Below are 18277 nucleotides of genomic sequence, written 5' to 3'. Positions count from 1 at the left end.
AAACTCAAAAGTCCTAGCCTCTTTAATCTCTCCTCATATGGGACCCGTTCCAAACCTAGCCTTGGAGTGATGGAAGAGGACACCTTCTACTATTATTTTTCCCTGGGCCTATAGCAGAGAGGGATTATGCTGGTCAGGATTCCATCAGTTGCAGAACCAACTGTTCTGAAATTCACTGGAAGGTGAATGTGATGTCTCAGGCTACATTTAAAGAAAAGCTGGGAACATAGCAAAGTGAGTTGTCTTTTTGCTGTCAAGGACTTCCATTGGCATTGTGATATTAACAGGATATTCACAGCCAACCAACCTTAACCTTAAGCCAGCCAAAAAAGAACAATGGAGACAATAAGGGGGTTGCAGGGAGAACCCAGGTGGACTTTCTAGTTAGACTCTAGTTAGACTCCCATCTCATGATAGAATTTCTGCAGTAGGTGAGTTGATGCTACTCTTGGGGGAATTCTGCTCCAAAACATTAAAAATTCTGCACCAAAATATGAAAAAATTCTGTGCACAAAATTTTCAAATTCTGCATATCTTATTTGTCAAAATAACACAGTATAATCACACCAGTTTCAATTAGTTTTGGTTATTTATTTCAAAATACCCGTCAGCAAGTATGTCTGTAACACTACAGACAACAGAAAAGGTTCATGAAATGTTTTTTGACAAATAGATTCCTTACTAGGCATATTAATACAGAACTCTGAGTAATAATTCATTTAAACTACAACCATATTCCCACACCACTCAAAAGCAGTACAAAGGGTTGGGGGAGTCAGGGGTAATGGAGGAGCAGAGGGAGTGGGAAGTAATTGCTGGAAAGGAGCCTGGTTGTGAACTTGGAGGGTTGTTGGGTATGGGTGGAAAAAGTATGGAACAGAATCTTTTGGGGGTCATGGAGAGATTGTTAGGGAGCTTCCCCCATGAAGACCCTGGCTGACCCCTAGCCTCTTCCATTCAGTCAGGCACATCTGCCCCTGTCCCCATGTGTCCCTGCACCTCCTGTCCACATGTGTCCCTCCACCCCCATTCAGACACCCACTCCCCCCATCCCCATGTGGCCCTGCACCACCTACCCCATCCCCATGTGTCTCCATGCCCCCACTCAGCCAACCCCTGTCCCTATGTGGCTCTGCAACCCCCCCACATCTCCATGTGTCCTTGCACCTCCCTCTCCCCCGTGTCCCTGAATCTCCACTCCCATTCAGCCCCTGCCCTGTCTGTCGTCCCCCACTAGCCATTATGAGCCCCTGTACTGGTGTCCCTAGCCTCTGTTTGCCAGAAGCTGGGAATGGGTGACAGGGGATGGATCACTTGATGATTACCTGTTCTGTTCATTCCCTCTGGGGCACCTGGCATTGGCCACTGTTGGAAGACAGGATACTGGGCTAGATGGACCTTTGGTCTGACCCAGTATGGCTGTTCTTAAGTTCCCTTCTGTCAGATCAAACCTCTTTTTGTGGCTTCCTCCCCCAGTCCTGAGGCCAAGTTCAGGTGGAATATTATTTCATTTGTTGGGTCCTTGTAGTGTCAGAGCTCCTGGGGTGGCTCCTTATTTCCTTGAAACAGATAATCTCAGAAACAGCGGGTTTGGAACGGATTAGGAAATACTTCCCCCTCCCTCCCCCCAAAAAAAAGAAAGGAAAGAAAAAAGGAACCACTCATACAAAAGCAAGGGTTGACTTCAGGTTCCCCAGGTGCTATTTTTATATCCAAAGGGTGTTTCCAAGCTCCCATTGATTTCCTAGGTTAATTCAAGAAGGAACAGCTCTTGAAAAAAGGTTATGCTAATCAGGAGAGGCTTTTTCCTGTTTACCAGCTAGGAATCATTCTATTTAAAAGGAGTGAGATAGCTGCCTTGTCCATCTTACTGCCGGGTGAGAAAATCTCAGTTAGGGGGCTCTGAGCCCCTTTGTCTTGTTTACTGGTGAGGGCTGCGGCAGTGGGAAAACAGATGGGGAAATAGAACAGAAAACTAGGAAGAGCTGAAACGATGTGGCTGATTTGGCTGAGGGATAGTTAAAGCCAGGCAAGTTCTTATATTGGTCTTGCTACCACAGCATCTGGGGGCCTTGCCTTCTCTAGCAATTTCATTCATGTTATGGCTCCATTGTTCTATTTTGCTAACCCTGCTGTCTGTGGCCGTGAGTGCACCCTGCAATCACGTGGCCCTGGGGGAAATCACTCTAGGGCAGACCTCCAGCGAGCTTCCCCGGAGCGTGGTTCACTAGAGCTATTGTGCATATAGGTTAGTGCCACAAAACAACTATCAATGGCCTCTAGTCCTCCAGGGCCTTCTCATAATCCACTACTGGGTGATCTATTTTGCCATCTACCTATTCTTGTTCCCTGGTCTGAAGTCACCTACCACTGCATAGATGACTGTTCAGTGCCCTGATGCACTACAGAAGCAGCAGAAAGCAAGGAAAAGCTCAAATAGCATGGTTGGTTTGGTGGGATGGGGAAGTTAAGTCTATATAGGTGCTTGTTACAGAGTCACTGTCTCCAGAGTACTCCCTCGTGGCTAGGGGTGGCTCTTCAACAGCCCTGCCTCAGTTTCCCTCTGAGGTTCTGGGAAATAATCCACAAAGGCCTTCCAGTGACTAATAACTCCACTGCTTGGGGTTGGTTTAAATAACAAAGTTCAAAACATTCCTCAAAGTCCTAAAGTAAAGTCCATCACCACAACCGCATACTCAAGCCTGGCATTTTCTGTCAGTCCTGGGCTCTGCTTAAGTCTCAGCCTGCTCTTCATCAAGCAGCCCCTTACAGACCTTTCTAGCTGGAAACCCGCCCTGCTCTTCAAGTAGCTACTCCCAGGCCTTTCTAACTGCAGTCCATCCTTCCCCACAAGAGGATCCAAAACTCTCACTGGGTTGTCTTCTCCCTGGCTCACAGAGGCCGGCAGCTAAACACCCTCTGCCGCTATCCTGGTATCTCACCGTGTTCTGGAGGAATCTTGCTGCTCTCAGCAATCTTCTCCAGGCCTTTGATGAAGTATTTCTCTCCCTCTGCCCAGGCCTGTTCCTTATTTATTCCCAAGGCCTGATTGAATCACATGACCCATCTTAATTTTTCCCACCTGGAAAGGCAAGTTAACAGTGTAACAGGTGGGGCTGAGGCCTCTTTTTCATTGAAGGGCCTGCCACCTTGTGATAGTACCTATATGGGCCTGTACTGAGGTATATTCAATATATGCCACCCAGCCATGTCTTATACAGACGGTAAGTTCCTTGGAGCAGGGGATGTCTATTACTCTGCTTGCAAAGTGCCTAGCACAATGGGCACTCTGTTCTCAGCTGACCCCTAGATACCACCCGTGTCTGTCCGACATCATAGCTGGAAAGAGGCTTGCATAGATTTGTTTATTACCATATTGAAAGATAAATGAGTTCCTGGGACTGCTGCCCAGAAACAGCACTTCCTTCTCAGAATGGGCAGTGACTTCTCCTGGACCGCAACAGCTGCACAGTTTGTGTTGTCCCTCACTTGCGGGTGCCCTGCCCTTCACAGAACATGCCCAGCACTAACTGGTGCAATTGAAATTCAATGGCATTCGCTTCTTGTTTGGAGGGCATTTTGCAGCTGTTCTTGAGGCGTGAGCTGCTGAATGCTTGAGGTCAGCAGGAGAGTGAGGTACAGCACCAACCACGTGTCTCTCAGACAAAATGGAGGGTCAGCTGCTGCCCCTGCCCTTCACATATGATCTGATCAGCTCCCAGTGCCTGAGGGGACTACTTATGGCCATGGTATCTTTTGCCAAACAGCCCATTCCTTGTCCAGAGCAAACATCAATATCCCAGACTCCACATTCCAAAAGAGGCCCCTGAATGGCTGGGACCGGGGCAGCCAAGTGGAGAGCCCCTGTGAACATGGCTACACTTGAATATTTTTTAAAGGTGTCACAATACCTGGGTATGTCTGGGGCCTGGCCAAGTAGGTAACCCCACCAAGGTGATTCTAGCACAGTATGGGTGGAAATATTGCCCTGAAACATAGGCGCTGGGTTTGCATGTCTAAGGGATCATTAGTTATTGCATGGCCCTCGCTCTGTAATGCTGGGCTGCTCACTTCCAACAAATCAAACTCCCAGGAAATAGATATGGTTGTGAACATTTAGCAATAAATTTGTGGCCACCTAGCGCTTTGTGGCTGTCACTACTGCTGCACAAAATGGACACAGGGCACCTCCTAGTGATGACAGGGCTAGAACTCAGACCTGTCTGCTCGCCCCAATCACTTGAACTACAAGAAAACCTCGGCTAGCTATGTAGGACCTTATAACTCACATCTGAGCAGTTCTAATTCTATCCAGCAAAGGACAGCGCTGAGCATGCACAATGGCCAATTTCTTACAGTGAGACTTTTAAAAAATGTACTTTGAATTAAAGTAGATCATGATTCAAAAGCACCTGAGAAAAGCCCACAGCCAGCTGTGATGCATATGTGTAACAAAGGGTGGGGGAGGAATTGGGCAGAATGCATGAAGTAATAAATATGCAAAACAGTGAGAAATAACATTGACCTCTGTATATCACACCTAACAGAAATATGCTAGAAGCAGCACATCCCTGTGTGATCCTTTAACACTTCCTTGCTGAGACAACAAACAGCTTATTCTTGGAGAGAGAGTTCCAGGGTCAGTTTATAACTCACAGTCCAAGTAAATATGAAGCTGCCAAATGAGAATGTTTACAAACTTTATAGCCTTCCCCATATGAAGTATAAGGAAGCAGAGAGAAGCCGTTCTTATCCTGCTGCTTGGGAATGCTGCAGACTCTCATTTTTTTAACTCTTTCGGATGTATTTCAGCTGGATTTGCATGGCAAAGAGCAGTTACCGGCTGTGTGGAGTTAAAGGAAGCATGGAGAGGATTGTCTTCAAAGCCCCTCAGCACCACTCCTGGATTGCCTGCAAGGGTCCCCACAAAGCAGGGGTTCCAAAACTTTTAATTAAGGTGACCCATCAATTGCATTTTGTCCCTTTTGAGACCCACCATTAAATGTATGCACCCTCTGCGCTGGCACTGCAACCCTACACCTACCCCAGGACGGCGGGGAGGCCTAGGGCTGAGGACGGCTGTTAGAGAGCGATCCCAAGCTGCTCTTACCCCACATCTGGGGGTGGCTGGACCAGATTGGAGTGAGTGGCGTTGTGACCTGGCACACAGGGTCACGGCGCCACTCAGGTTTGGGCCAGCCACACTTCCATTATGATGAGGGGCAGGCAGGCAAAATCTGAGTGGCACTGCAACCCAGCATGCCAGGTCACACTGCCCAGAATGGGGAGCCAAGCCCAGCCCCACGGGACAACAGCCACCGCTGTGAGTTGAGTGTGGGACTGTCTCACTCCACAACCTGCCTCTCGCCTCCTGGGACCTCCTCTCTGCAGCAGGCTGGGAGAAGTGTATGTTTGCCTAGGCCAGGGCCCAGTGATGGGTTAATCCAGCGCTGGATGTGGCGACCCATCAGGAACGTTCCTGGGACCCACTGATGTGTCGGAACCCACTGTTTGGGAAACATGGCTCCCTACCCTCCTTCTCTGAGACAGATGTTTTTTCCAGCTTCTCTGCATATATGCAAGCAATGGGGGGAGATGGCGTTTTGTGTGTGCACATGGGGTGGGGTTTTGGTGTAGCTACCAATAAATCAATTGATGTATGGTCAGAACACAGAATGCGATATGCACACATTGCAAGTGTTTAAGTCCAGTTTCGTCTCACCTGGAATCGTGGACTGAACTTGGCCCAGGCTAGCCTGGGGGATGAGACCAGATAAGGGCATCAAACTTAGGACTTTCATGTGGTACCATGGAGCACTCGCCGGCTGGGGAGCAACAGACCAGATATGGGCATTGGATCTGAGTCACTTGTGTGCTGACATGATTGTTATTTGTTCCCCTATTCACACAACACCAAGCATGTGCGAGGTGGTTTCAGAAGCATATGAAGAGAGGGTCCCTGTCCTGAAGAGCTTTACATTCCAAATTGCCAATGGAGAGGCCAAGGGTTAGGGAGTGGAACAATGATTGGGCCAGATTTAACATCCCCACTAAGAGCTCTTTGCACCATCAGAGTGATGCGAAAGGACCTTAGATGAGCCCAGAACCCACCTGTCCTGAGTTTGCACTAAGCCACATGGGGAGGTCCTCAGAGATCTGCCATGCACCCAGCAGCATTTCTGGGGGCTGTGGCACCCCCTACATTTTGCCTCAGTGTCTCTTGATCTTGTTTTCCTGTTCTTTCAAGCCAGAAGACATCCACCGTGCTGGCAGCTCCTGCCGGGCAGAGGGGAGAGATAATGGAATGCCACTCGGTGCTTGTATGCTCTCCTTTGTCCCTGTCTACTTCAGATCAAAGGCAGTGTGGCACTGATCTGAGTGTACTTGAGCTCCGCAATGTTCGCTGTGGATTCTTGCCCAGAGGAGTCTGAATTGGGGCCAACAAATCCGTCTCATTTATATCTCCTGAGACGGCTTGAGTCCAGAGCCCAGGAAGGGAAATTTCATCCATCCAGCCCCCTCCCCTTCCTTCCTTGCATCAGAGCCAAAGAGTTTACCTTGGCCTAAAAGCTATGTTGATCTTTGGCGAGGCTGAAAGGGAACGAATCATTGAACTTTTAGGTACTTTTCCAAGCTGCCTGCCCTGGCTTCTAGTGACTGAAGTGACTGCAGTACAGGGGCCGTTGAAAGACTTAGCTGGGGTTAAATACCACTGGATATTCAGCTGTCTCTCTGTGCAACAGCAGCTCTACAGTGCCCTGGAGTTCAAGGAACTCTGGGAACTCCTACGGGGTTACAGTAAAGCAGCCCAGGAACCTGTATTCACTGCCTCAGACATCGGGAGGAACAACAATCCATTCACAGCAGCACTGCTCTCCTATGAGCTGGAGGGGGCGGGTGCTCTGTAAATTGAGTGGCACTGCAGAGATCCTCATGGAGTTATCTTATAGCAATGTCCCGGCATTGTATGGTGTGTGTGCATGGAGTACATAGAGTCATAGAGAATCACTGAGTTTAAGGCCAGAATGGACCACCAGATCTTCTAGTCTGACCTCCTCTAGATCACAGGCCACCAACACCACCAAGACACCCAATAACCAGCATGAGACCAAAGTGCTACAGCCCTCCTGAGACTAAACTATCCTGTGCCACAGGCAGAGAACAGGAAAGACTGAGATGCACCAATGCCTTAGGCCCCTGCAATGGCAGAGAAATGACTGAGATATAACCATATAATCGTGGGAAGTGAACAACACTCATGCTGCAGAGGAAGGCAGAAAAACCTCAAGGTCAGTGGCAGTCTGGCTTGGGGGAAAATTCCTTCCTGATCCTGCCTTCAGAACCAGCCAGCCAAGCACCCAAGAGAGACTGCTCGGTGCCACCTCAGAGCACATAAGGTAAATACGACCTGAGCCAGAACATGTGGTGTGAGGATGTCACCCGCACTCAGCTTCAGCATCACCACTGTACACTGATGTACTGTTGCCCAGGCCATATCAACATCGCCCCTTCTTCCCTCGAGTCTCAGGCCTTGTCTGCTTTGGGGTTATAGCCACTGGTACAGCTGCACCAGTGCAGCCCCTTAGGTTACGTCTACACTTGGAACTAGGGGTGTGATTCCCACCTTTAACAGACATGCTCATCAAGCTTTTGCTAAAAATAGTAGTGTAGCTGCGATAGCATAGGAAGCACCAGTGGCATGGGCTAGCTGCCCCGAGTACGTTATCACGAGGTTTGGGTGGGTTTGTACTCAGGGCGGCCATCCCTGGCCTCTGCTTACTACTGCCTGTGCTGCTGCAGCTACACGCCTATTTTTATAATGCTAACTCAACGAGCCCAAGCGTGAGTATGTCTCTCACGCCTCCAGCTCCAAGTGTAGATGTAGCCTTTGCATAGAACTGATTTACACCAGGGCTGCATGATTCATACTGTGCAGCTCACCCTGGTTTCAAATCACACTGGAATGCTATACGTTTACCCCCATCAGATCAGTACAAATGTAGCTGCACTCCATTGAAGTCATGTCTGCACTAGGGGGTTGCACCAGGGCAGGTACATGGGTTGTTAAAATCCCAGGGAGAGATCCTGTTCCCCACCCCAGCAGCGTACAGGGCATGCATGGACATTGCAAGGGGCCAGGGGATAATTCCCCTGGGATAGGAACAGAGTAGGGCTGCCATAATCAGCCTTAAATCCCCCCTCACAAGCCCTGGTATAGGATGCAGGGTATGCCCAGGGCAGAAGAGAATGTTTCAGCACTACACCCTGCTATGGAGATTCTGGACTATGGAGCGGCCCATAGGAAGCCCTGGATAGGCTGCTGTAGTGTGATGCCAGGCCTACTGTTTATACTGGGACTTCACTAGCTCCTGTAGCAGTCCAGAGTCTGGGTGCTGCAAAAATGGCCTACAGCCACCTTTGCTCTGCCTCCAGGGGCGGCTCTAGGAATCCCGCCGCCCCAAGCAGGGCGGCGAGCCGCGGGGCGCGCTCTGGTGGTCGCCGGTCCTGCGGCTCCGGGGGACCTCTTGCACATGTGCCTGTGGAGGTTCCGCTGGTCCCGCGTCTCTGGTGGAGCATCCGCTGGCATGGCTGCGGGAGGTCCAGCCGAGCCGCGGGACCAGCGAACCCTCCGCAGTCATGCCTGCGGGAGGGCGCGCTGGTCCCGCAGCTCCGGTGGACCTCCCACAGGCATGACTCCGGAAGGTCCACCGGAGCCGCCTGCCACCCTGCCGACAAAATGCCGCCCCAAGCGCGCGTTTGGCGCGCTGGGGTCTGGAGCCGGCCCTGTCTGCCTCTCTGGGACGTGCCTTCTGTGCTTCACCTCCAGTGCAGACAAAGCCTCAGACGCAGGAACCTCTCCCTGCTGCTTTCTCTTTTCTTTGCTCTTTTAGCCACTTGATTTTCTGAACAGTGAGTATATGCTACCTTCAAAGCCCTAGGGCTCCTGTATGTTTGCACACAGTTCAGCGCAGTGAATGCCACCATTGACCCAACTGGATTACCGACTGGAACATGCTTGGACATAATGCTCCAGCTCTGGAGATGTGAATGCAAAACCTGACTTGGATCACAAGACAAATGAGTTTGGTGGAGCTCTTGAGAGTCCTGAGTGGGCCCCATGCTCACATCACAGAGTTGGGTATGAAAGGAAAATCTCCCCTTAAAATAGGCTCAGGAGTGATAGAGCAGAGGACGCTGCCAGTCAGGACTGAGGGACATCAGCAGAGCTGCAGGGGAATCCCCAGAACTGGGAGTTCAGGGGTTGCTGCAGGTTGTTACTGAAGTGCACTAGCAGAGTTGTATGGGGGAGCAGGACTGGAATAAGAGGGAGGTACAGGTGGGCAGTAATGAGGTGCATTGGCAGAGCTCTGTGAGTCTCCAAGCCGCTCCAGTAATTAGGGGAGATTAGCTGACATTACAGTACACACCGCAGGGACCCAGATAATGGTAATCAATGAGTAGCAGGAGCTATTCTGAACAGCAGTTTTCTTGTCCTTTTCTAGTTAGACAGCAGGTTAGTGTCATTTGCCTTCCCCAGCTGGGGGCAAATCATGGTCTTAAATACCAAAGGGATAATTTCAGGCATTTTAAAATAATGCCCTGTGCTTTTCTTCAAGCTAAGGAGAATATGAGGATCAATCAGGCCACTCTGTTCCTTTTCCAGCAGCAGTGCAGGCGTTTCTGAAGTGCTCCCAAAATCATTGAAACTGCAACTAGGCAAATTGCTCTATCCAGGTAATTGTTCACAGCCTGGTTGGAGCATCCTGAGACAAACGGAACAATGGCCGAGAGGACAACTCAAAGACCTCGCATGAGGGGGCCACATAATTTAGCCTCCTGTTTCCTCTCAGCCCAGCAGGGGCGATTTGACAGAAAACATTTTGCTCTGACTAGCTGCGGCAGAGTAGTTTCCTCAAGTCCAAAGTGCAGGGGGCAGAGAAGTGGGGGGAGATGGGGAGTGAAACTTTTTGTCCCAGGAGCCACTTGATGTTTCTGTTTGTTTATAGTCTTCTCCTAATGGAGGAAGGTTGGGATTGGGGTATGGAAACCCCAGACTGATTGACTCTGTGACCTTAGCATCTTACTGCCCCTCTCTCTGCCTGATTCTCCTTCTCTGTAAAATGGGAACAATAACTGTAGTCACCTCCTCTACCCCACGGCTCAGTTCATTCATGTGCTTCGAGGTCCTTGGTGCTGTGTGGGCCTAATTCAAAGCCCACTGAAGTCAATGGCAGGCTTCATTGCCTTCCAGTGGTGTGGCTCAAGCCCTGCGTGTGCTGAGCCTTATTCTAAAAATGTAAATGTTATTTACAAAAAGCACCCCGGGAGGAAAACCTGAGCTGGAGCAGAGTGGGGAAAGGGTTTTCTTTTTGTAGCAATGCTATGAAACAAGAGACTATGACTGGGTTTTCTAACGCACCAATTTGTGCTCAGTGTATCCCAAAGCAATCAGTTAGGTCTTAGTAACTCACAGATGGCAGGCTAGCTGCCATTCTGCATCGGGATTAGCTCTCTTAGTGCTGGATCTTGCAATAGTACTGAGAGAGGGGGTTATGCAGCCAACCTCACTACCCAGCTCCTGGAGAGATGCAGAAGGATCCTTGACGTCCACCTGGACAGAGACTGTGAGCTGGGCCAAAGAGACCTCATTTTCATGTCTCCTCCAAAGCATGGCCCCACTGACAGTACATAATTAGTCACACATCATTTTAACCCCTCTATACAGGACAGAGTAGCGCATGTGATGACCCTTCCTCTGGAGAAGGACAGCATTTGCTCTGGCCTGTGGAGAAGAAACCCCTAGACAGTGACGCTATCATGAAGTCATTGAAGTGTGTCACTGGTTTGTAGCAGGAGCTAGAAATTGGCTGAAGACTGTCTGGCTCTGGCCTACCTTTCGTACGTGATCACTTGCATGTTTTGTGCCCTTTTGCTGAGCTTGCAATGGATACTTGAGGCAGTACTGGCCAAACCACACCCAGCGATGGTTTGTGCAATGTCACAAGCCAAGTGTGTCAGGTGACCATGACTGTAGCATGATGAATTCCAAACTCAAGGGCATAATTAAAACCTGTTGAAGTGGTGTGTGGGTGTGAGTGTTCGCGTGGGTGTGAGAAAGCTGGTCTCATGCCTCTGTTTATCAGAGAGTGGAAGCGAATGATAATTTGCTAATTTTGTTCCCAATTATGGCAGAAAGCAGGAAATAAGATTTGGAGAGTATGTGAGCCCTTCCCTGTTCCAGGAGTACCCTGTGATGCAGGAAATGGCACTTGTGTCTTCTTCAAACATTATATCCTTGCCCTGCCAGGCGAAAAATGCATTGCTTTATCTTGTCTTTTCCTTCCAGGCATCAAAGCAAAATCCCCAACACAGCCACGTAGATGGGAGGATCCTGTGAAAGAAACGACGTTGTTATACCAGTAAATGTCCTGTGACCAAGTAAAAAGGGGGAAGACAACAGGAAACCGGGCCAGATGTCTCCTGTGCCATTATGCTGTGCGTGCCTGCTGGGAAGCGAGCAGCGTGATTCCTGCCGATTGCATGGACAAAGCTCTGGGCTGTGGTAAGTTAGATAATGAGGATGCCAAAGTCATAAGAAAAAACGCATCCAAGCTAAGGGAAGAAAAGAGTGGGAAGGCGTGCCAAGCACAGCGAGGCTGATGATAAATGAGATGAAAGGAACGTGCTCATCGTTACAGGGATGAAGAACCCCTTAAAGGCCAAAGGATCCAACGACTCTACACAAAGCAGACAGATGAATCAGTGCAACTCTGCCTTGGCCTCGTGCGCTCCAGTGAGGCTGAGCACCACTAATAGAAACAGTTGCACATGAGCCAGCCCCAGGTTTTGAGACGCGTCAAAGGCCTTGGGAGATGGTCTTGTGCAGTGGTTCTCAACCTACAGCCCGTGGGCTGCTTGGGCCCAATCAGCACAGAGCTGCAGCCTATGTAATATCCTCAGGGCCATACGGGTAGTAGTGGATGTGGCCCACAATGGTAAATAGGTTGAGAATCATTGGTCTAGTGCCACACTGGTATTAAGGAGAGAAGAATTTGGCCTAGAGTATGTTGGTAGGCTCCCTGCAACTAGACACTTCCCCAAAAAGACCAGGGATCCATAAAATGAGAGTGGCATTGTACTACCCCTCGGAAGGACCAGCATGGTGTCACTGTGCCTGGGCTCGCTGCAGCACTGGGGGACTGTGGGCAGTGGCTCAGAATAAGATATGGAGGCAGCCAGGCAGTGGCTCAGAATAAGCTATGGAAGCAGTGTTTATAACAAGAAAGCAGAGCGCTGGAGAGACATACCTTAGGGTGCAAGCAGGCACTGCTCAGTGGTACGCACAAGATGACCTAGTTCTAGAGGTCTCATTTCTCAGGTCCTGTGATGCTGTACTTCATTACCATGCAATCATAATAGACATCCTGGCATGGGCCCTCTGCCACCTACCCTTTGCCACAGCCCCATGTCAGCTGCGATCTCCTGGGGAGTGGAAATTCTACCTGCCATTCCAGACAATGTGTTCTTATGCTGTGCAGCGAGAAAGTCAAGTGGCCCTGTGTACAGTGTGGTGTGTGTGGCTGGCACGCTGGTCGTCTTCAGGAGGAGATGGACCGCCTTTGTGGAAACAAGCAGTGATCTGTAAGAATTAATACTTACGCAAACAGAGTGGAAACCATCAGGATGGAACATGATACTGAGAATGCGTCATGGAGCAGGAGCAAGCAAATATACTTTCCAATTAAAGGACCAAGAGGAGGCAGAGAAGACTGCATGGGGGGCGGGGGGGCCTGATTCTCATCATTTACACCTGTACATAGTGGTGCAAGAGGACACCAGATCAGAGTGGTAGACTTTTAACGCTCACTCTGCAAGGTGTAAATGCTGACACAAGGTGCGGGGCACTAGAGAAGCAGCCCCACTGTTCACGCACAGGAGACTGCGCCCTTGGCTCACACCTGCGTGTTACCTTTAGTTTTTATTCTGAAACACCAGCCAGCCATCAGCGGTAATAAACACAACGTGCTTATTTCCCTCTTCAAAAGGGGACTGTCAGAATCAAAGCAGCATGGAGCAGTAAGGGACCTTTTATACACTGAAACTCTCCTTTTATTAAATACTTGTATTTTGAGGTTTATGCAAATCACATAATTCAAGACTGTCGATGTAAGGGCTTTATAACAGCTGGTGTCAGAGATGATGATTTACTATTCTATGCAATTGTCTGCCCTAAGCTGTTCACGTAGAGGTCTCAACACTCTTAAGAGACCATTTTTCCTCAGTCTCTTGAGTGGTTGCTGCAACAGGTATGGCGATTTCCTGCAATATCCTGGACAACCCTTACTGAATTAAGTTAAACCTTATGGAATTAAATTTAAATATTTTAGGAGTTCATTGTATTAAAATGCAAATGTTTATGTGTTATTGTGGGATTGTATGTAACGTCTCTGGGGAAGACACGACTAATGCAAACCTTGGGAAGTGTTATCTACATAAAATAACTATTTGAAACAATATGCCAGACAAGAATGGACTTTTAAAGTTACATGGGGATCCCAGGAAATCTCTAGAGGGAGGGGCATGTAAATGTACCACCTCTGGTTAAGCAAGAAGGCAGCCTTTTGAAGCTTTGCTCTGAGAAAGGGACCTGTCTGCTGGTCACCAGTTACACAATTACAAGGTCGGAGGCCCAACTGATATAAAGGCGTGACTCTCAGATCCATGGGTATTCATGTTCTGAGCAAAAGTTGTTATGAACTTGTGAGCACAGAAATATCCCTGTGTGAGGTCTGAAGGACTGACTCTTAGCAGAGCTCTTGTTGGAACTGAGTTGATCTTAGAAAATCTTATTAGCATACGTGTAGGTATTTTTATTAGTAAGTTCTCAGTAATGCTTTCACCTTAAAAATAAATGTGCTTCCTTAGGAAAAGCTGTGTGGTACCTTATAACTGTGGGCAGTTACACTGTGTTATAGGCCTGCTTAGGCAGTCTGACTTGCTGGGGAATTCACAGTGTAGGCTGGGAGCCATGCAATCTGGAAGGAGAGCAATATGGATCTCTACCAGGAGTGATGACAGCTGAGGAGCTGGGAGTCTAGAGTGGTGCCTGTGCTGAACCACAGTGCGGGGAATACAAGTGCAGTTGCCCTGAACTGTGACAGTTGCTTAATACAAGTTTCACACCATACAGTACCTGCTCCTATCTGGATTTGCCGCTTGTCTATATACTTTGAATTGGCCTCTCTCCTTCTCTCTCTCTCTGGGTTTGGTTCTCCTCCTCACAGCAGCTTTATACTGGGGTATATCCATTGACTTCAGTGGAGTTACTCATGATATGCCCTGCTGTGAGGGCAGAATCAAGCCCAGGGCCTTTAACACAAGTTTCACTCTAACGGCACAAAGTGATCTTTTGCTGAAAGGCCAAGATCACGGGTGAAATCCTGGTGCCATTGAAGTCAGTGGTAGAAAGGGTCTCCCTCTGTAGGAAAGGCTACTGTATTTGTTGACTTTTACAACACACATAAGGACAGCCTCCATGAGGAATGAAGCACTTCTCATTTGGCTTTTGTCACAGGGCGAGTCTGGCTTTTTAAGGAGAGGGGCCAGTGCTCCTGTGCCTTATCAGCACACTCCAATTTGGCCAATTAATTGGTCTTCAAAGAAGGGACATGGGCACTAGGGGAGGAAAGACCTGGTGAGTCAGGGCTGCCTGCGAAGAGGAGAATGAGTGGGAGATGGCAGCTGGCAGAGAGCCTATGTGGTTCCTGGGAGATGGCTGAAGGGAGGAGAGCAGCAAGATGGGTTTGCTGACTGGTGTCTCCAAGCCAGAGAACCAAGGCCAAAGGGCTGAAGGCCAGGGAGCAGCAGTGGAACTCTAAGCTGGAGAGCCAGAGCAAAGGACTGGAGGGGGCTGAAGGCAGGGCAGCAGCGGAGGAGCTTACCTGTTGACATCTCCCAGGCTGGAGAGTTGGACTCAGAGGAGCAGTGAGGGATGGGATGTGAGGGATGTTCCCCTGGCAAAGATGGTCCCAGCAGAGAGGTTGTGGGCATTCCAAAGGGGAAGAGTGGGCTTGCATTCCAGCAGGAAGGGCTGGGGTAGCTGGCCCTGGCTATCATAGATGTAATATCATAGAATATCAGGGTTGGAAGGGACCTCATCTAGTCCAACCCCCTGCTCAAAGCAGGACCCAATCCCCAACTAAATCATCCCAGCCAGGGCTTTGTCAAACCTGACCTTAAAAACCTCCAAGGAAGGAGATTCCACCACCTCCCTAGGTAACCCATTCCCGTGCTTCACCACCCTCCTAGTGAAAAAGTTTTTCCTAATATCCAACCTAAACCTCCCCCACTGCATCTTGAGACCATTACTCCTTGTTCTGTCATCTGGTACCACTGAGAACAATCTAGATCCATTCTCTTTGGAACCCCCTTTCAGGTAGTTGAAAGCAGCTATCAAATCCCGCCTCATTCTTTTCTTCTGCAGACTAAACAATCCCAGTTCCCTCAGCCTCTCCTCATAAGTCATGTGCTCCAGCCCCCTGATCATTTTTGTTGCCCTCTGCTGGACTCTTTCCAATTTTTCCACATCCTTCTTGTAGTGTGGGGCCCCAAAATGGACACAGTACTCCAGATGAGGCCTCACCAATGTTGAATAGAGGAGAATGATCACGTCCCTCGATCTGCTGGCAATGCCCCTACTTATATAGCCCAAAATGCCGTTAGCCTTCTTGGCAACAAGGGCACACTGTTGACTCATATCCATCTTCTTGTCCACTGTAACCCCTAGGTCCTTTTCTGCAGAACTGCTGCCTAACCATTCGGTCCCTAGTCTGTAGCAGTGCATGGGATTCTTCCGTCCTAAGTGCAGGACTCTGCACTTGTCCTTGTTGGACCTCATCAGATTTCTTTTGGCCCAATCCTCTAATTTGTCTAGGTCGCTCTGTATTCTATCCCTACCCTTCAGCGTATCTACCGTGCTTCCCAGTTTAGTGTCATCTGCAAACTTGCTGAGGGTGCAGTCCACGCCATCTTCCAGATCATTAATGAAGATATTGAACAAAACCGGCCCTGGGACCGACCCTTGGGGCACTCCATTTGATACTGGATGCCAACTAGACATGGAGCAATTGATCACTACCTGTTGAGCCCGACGATCTAGCCAGCTTTTTATCCATCTTATCGTCCATTCATCCAGCCCATACTTCTTTAACTTGCTGGCAAGAATACTGTGGGAGACCATATCAAAAGCTTTGCTAAAGTCAAGGAATAACACGTCCACTGCTTTCCCCTCATCCACAGAGCCAGTTATCTCGTCATAGAAGGCAATTAGGTTAGTCAGGCATAACTTGCCCTTGGTGAATCCATGCTGACTGTTCCAGATCACTTTCCTCTTCTCTAAGTGCTTCAGAATTGATTCCTTGAGGACCTGCTCCATAATTTTTCCAGGGACTGAGGTGAGGCTGACTGGGCTGTAGTTCCCTGGATCCTCCTCCTTCCCTTTTTAAAAGATGGGCACTACATTAGCCTTTTTCCAGTCATCTGGGACATCCCCCGATCGCCATGAGTTTTCAAAGATAAAGGCCAATGGCTCTGCAATCACATCCACCAACTCCTTCAGCACCCTTGGATGCAGCACATCCGGCCCCATGGACTTGTGCTCGTCCAGCTTTTCTAAATAGTACCGAACCACTTCTTTCTCCACAGAGAGCTGGTCACCTCCTCCCCATGCTGTGCTGCCCAGTGCAGTAGTCTGGGAGCTGACCTTGTTTGTGAAGACAGAGGCAAAAAAAAAAAGCATTGAGTACATTAGCTTTTTCCAAATCCTCTGTCACCAGGTTGCCTCCCTCATTCAGTAAGGGGCCCACACTTTCCTTGACTTTCTTCTTGTTGCTAACATGCCTGAAGAAACCCTTTTTGTTACTCTTAACATCTCTTGCTAGCTGCAGCTCCAAGTGTGATTTGGCCTTCCTGATTTCACTCCTGCATGCCTGAGCAATATTTTTATACTCCTCCCTGGCCATTTGTCCAATTTTCCACTTCTTGCAAGCTTCTTTTTTGTGTTTAAGATCAGCAAGGATTTCACTGTTAAGCCAAGCTGGTCGCCTGCCATATTTCCTATTCTTTCTACACATCGGGATGGTTTGTTCCTGCAACCTCAATAAGGATTCTTTAAAATACAGCCAGCTCTCCTGGACTCCTTTCCCCCTCATGTTATTCTCCCAGCACATGTGGAGTGCTGTTGGTAACTATTCTTAGTGGAACTTGGTAGAAATATATTCTCTTTGCAATAGATTTCTCCTTTTTTTTCCATATTCTTTTCATTACAATTGATCCAAACTTCATAGTGACTCTGGGAGCATTCTTTCCTGAAAATTTTTATAAAAATAAAATTCAAAATAGATGTAGGGCATGAAGGGATGAGACATCAGGTGATCTGAATGACTGTATGGGGGTGATAAATCAGTTTTATGTCGGGACTTTTGTTATGAACTATTTTGCATGAGGCTTTAATAAGAAACCAGCTTCAAGGCGGGGTATTATTGAGAGAGGGGACACTGAGGCCAGGTGCTGCTGAGCGACCCCAGGCCCTGGGGAGGAATAGAGGAGGCCCTCAGGGTGCAGCTGACCCTGTTACAGGCACCATATGGGGTTTGTTTATAACTGTCTTGCTGGCTTTTTTCGGAATTAGGCTTGAGGGTTACAGAGGTGAAAGTAAGAGTATCCGAGAAGCATTAGGAGTTAAAAATAAGCACGAAGGAAAAAAGTCTTTCCCTGTATTTCAGTCCTGAACACTTCTTCCCTACCCTGTTCTGATGAGGCACCTCAAACCTGACCTGTAGCATCTCCCGGTGTTCCAGTTCTGGGTCCCTCATCTTCAATGTGTCTTGATTCTAGCCAGCAGCCTCCTCTCCTATTCCAGTCCTGACCTTCCCAGACAGCTCTGCCAAGGCACCTCACTCCTGACCTGTTATTCAGTTCCAGGGTTTCCTCTGAGCAGCAATTGCCAATTGTGTCCAATAATTATGCACTGGTTTTGTTAACTGCAAAAATTAGTCCCAATGTGACATTATGAAGCGTGAGTGAAAAGCTAGTTCTCCACCTCACTGTATCCTCCTGCCCTCTGCCCTACATCCCTGTCCTTCATCTGCAGCCAGCCACAAGTGCTCTTGAATCATGTTAAAAGAGCCGCATTAAGTGGGTTTGCAAATGTAAATACCCCCTTTAAATACCCCCCTTCCCCAACTGTAGCTGTGCTTTATCAGTAGCTACTGATAAA

Source organism: Mauremys mutica, chromosome 8, assembly GCF_020497125.1.
Source record: "Mauremys mutica isolate MM-2020 ecotype Southern chromosome 8, ASM2049712v1, whole genome shotgun sequence".
NCBI lineage: Eukaryota > Metazoa > Chordata > Testudines > Geoemydidae > Mauremys > Mauremys mutica.
Note: the sequence above shows the minus strand (reverse complement) of the source record.